Raw genomic sequence first — 3,148 nt, 5'->3', positions numbered from 1 at the left:
CAGAAAAGAAGGTATTTGTTATGGTTGTTCATAATCCATATTTTAGGTACAAGATATTTAAAACATTTTGCAGTCACATACGCATGCATACAAACACACAGACTGACAGAGACAGAAAGAGTGTGTGCCATGATAAGTGCCTGGCTGACAAACCAGCTGAATAAGTACACACAACAGGACCTTCCTTAAACATACAGAGAGAGAGAGAGAGAGAGAGAGAGAGAGAGAGTACGATGTGGTTCAGCTGTAGAATTATTACCTCAGTGGCCATTTCCTAGATGACGCAGACACTGCACCTATTACCTATTTATACCTTTCACCCCCCAATATATACACACTCAAATAACACCTATCTGCTTCTTCTCATCTCGAATCCCCAAACATCCACACTATAATATTAACATTCTTACTCTAAACCTTCATCCTAGAAGAGACACCCTGCCAACCCTACATGGTTTAATTCACCTATATTTCTTGCATTTCATTTTCATTTGGACATCTTGCTTTTGTCTTCGGGTCATTGTCCTGTAAACTGATGTATTGATACTATATGTAAGGGATAATGTATAGTCCCTCTGTTGCGCTTCGAGGTCCTGTTCGTCCCGTCGAGATTTATTTTCCTGTACTGACTGGCAGAATTGTACCTTATCCCTTACATAATAACTGCTGCAAAAAAAAATGAATGCCATTGGCAACAAGTTTTTCGCTCACAAAGAACTGCAGGCCTCACTTGCCTCAGTTAAGGTCAATGTTCATAATAAGAAAAAGACTGGGCAAAAATGGCATCCTTGGGAGAGCTGCAAGGCAAAAAACACTGCTGACCAAAAATAATCAAACATTTGCCAAAAAAACATCTTGATGACCCCCCCAAGACTACAACATATCCCGGCCCCGTAATTGACTAGGCCTTAGCATATCAATTACCAACTTAAACTTAAATTGGAGACATTTACATCAATACACTCAACAGCATTTTCTCAAACTTTCTTTAAGCGAGGATCTTCTTCTCTTCACAGGTAAATATACAAAGTTATGTATTTACAAGCAAGTATTTCTAATCTAATCAAAATCTCTCTTCTATCTTCATTCTTCTCCATGCCATAAACAAAGTTTAGTTATGGGTCTTTGAATGACGCTGGTCTTCGTCTGGACCTCAGCACTACGGACAACTCCTTTGGAGTCTGACTGGCATCACTTTGGTGATTCTGCCTAACATCCAGGAGTTTCTTGGCAGAGACGAATCAGTGACGGGGACGACATCTCCAACCTTTAAACTTCTCTTCGGGCTGAGCCATTTTTGCCGTTCTTGCAGGAGCGGTAGGTATTCGTGAGTCCATCTTCGCCAGAATAGATCCGCCATGTATTGGTTTTTTGTTCACTCCGTCTTGCGAAGTTTCAAAAGAGGCAGATCTGAGGGCGCGTAATAATATTATAGTACTCCTGGGAGGCGGGCCCAGGAGCGCGCGCTGACAGATCTCGCGGCCTTTCAGGCGTGAATAGATAAATGCTTCGATTTGTACCCATGACTGACGTCATGTACCATACTGTTATATCGCAGTGAACTGCGATAAGGAACCTTATTGAACACGCCAGGTGGAAAGCTGGGCTGTGCCTTCAAAGTGAGCAGATGATTTGGCGTCAGCGGCTCAAGGTCATTGGGGTGTTCTGCGTTCGTGGTTAAAGGTCTCCCATTGATGATGATCTCAACCTCTCATTACAGAGTCTGTTGTCCTTCATCATCTAGCAGCTGTTGCTTTACCACGGAACTGAGCACTTTTCTCACTGTGCGAATCTGCTGCTCCCAGACTGGGATGGGATGCAGCAGGTGGGTTGAAAATCCACTGCACACCTTTTTTCATCATGGCTTCATTGATACGAGACTGATCGCAGCTCTCGTTCAGTGCCGACAAAGTTTGTGCCATTGTCGGAACGAATGATTTGCACTTGTCCTCTTCTGGCTTGGAAACGCTGCAGGGCATTACAGTTTTTCTCGATTAATTGCACACAAAAACTTGAACTTATAACACAATGACCACAACCTGTAACTCATGTGCCAACTCCCTAAACCAATTCTGCTAAACTATAAGCACAATTATCTGCTTTACACACAGATTTCAATTGTTAGCCACACTTTCTTCAAAACACAACACACAATTATCTGCTTTAAACACAAATTTCAATTGTTAACCACACTTTCTTCAAAACACTAAACACCATCCTCTCTACGTTGCACACTTCATCAATGCCAAAACCTCCTTGTTTTCAAACAGAACACACTGCTATTCAAATGGCAAAACTTCCATTTCCAAGGCTGTTGTGCAATTTGAAATCAAAGTGATAGAATCTTTAGCAATATGATGGCCACAGGTTAGCTCCTGGTTTGGAGAACAATTGATGGCAACATTGAAGTGAGAGGTGATCAGAAAGGCAGAGGAGTGAGAGTAAGAGGAGGAGGAGGAGGAGGATGAAGAGAATGAACAAGAAGGAGAACCATTATCTCTGATGAGATTCGGGCCACTATGGTCAACCATGTGGTCAACCATGGCTTGACCATGCAGGAGGCTGGCCAGAGGGTTCAACCAAATATAAGCCGCTTCTCAGTTGCATCCATTCTCTGGACATTCAGAAGAGGGAATAGGTAAAAAACACTACTATGACAGGAAAACACTAGTTTGAATGCCTTATCAGGAGCATAGTATTCTTGTATTTACAGTTTTTCTCGATTGATTACATTCAAAAACTGGAACTTATGGCACAATGACCACAACCTGTAACTCATGTGCCAACTCCCTAAACCAATTCTGCTAAACTATAAGCACAATTATGTGCTTTAGACACAGATTTCAATTGTTAACCGCACTTTCTTCAACTCACAACACACAATTATCTGCTTTAGACACAAATTTCAATTGTTAACCACACTTTCTTCAAAACACTAAACACCATCCTCTCTACTTTGCACACTTCATCAATGCCAAAACCTCCTTGTGTTCAGACAGAACACACTGCTATTCAATTGGCAAAACTTCCATTTCCAAGGCTGTTGTGCAATTTGAAATCAAAGCTTTAGCAATATGATGGCCACAGGTTAGCTCCTGGTTTGGAGAACAATTGATGGCAACATTGAAGTGAGAGGTGATCAGAAAGG

Source organism: Clupea harengus, chromosome 20 (assembly GCF_900700415.2).
Source record: "Clupea harengus chromosome 20, Ch_v2.0.2, whole genome shotgun sequence".
Lineage (NCBI taxonomy): Eukaryota > Metazoa > Chordata > Actinopteri > Clupeiformes > Clupeidae > Clupea > Clupea harengus.
Note: the sequence above shows the minus strand (reverse complement) of the source record.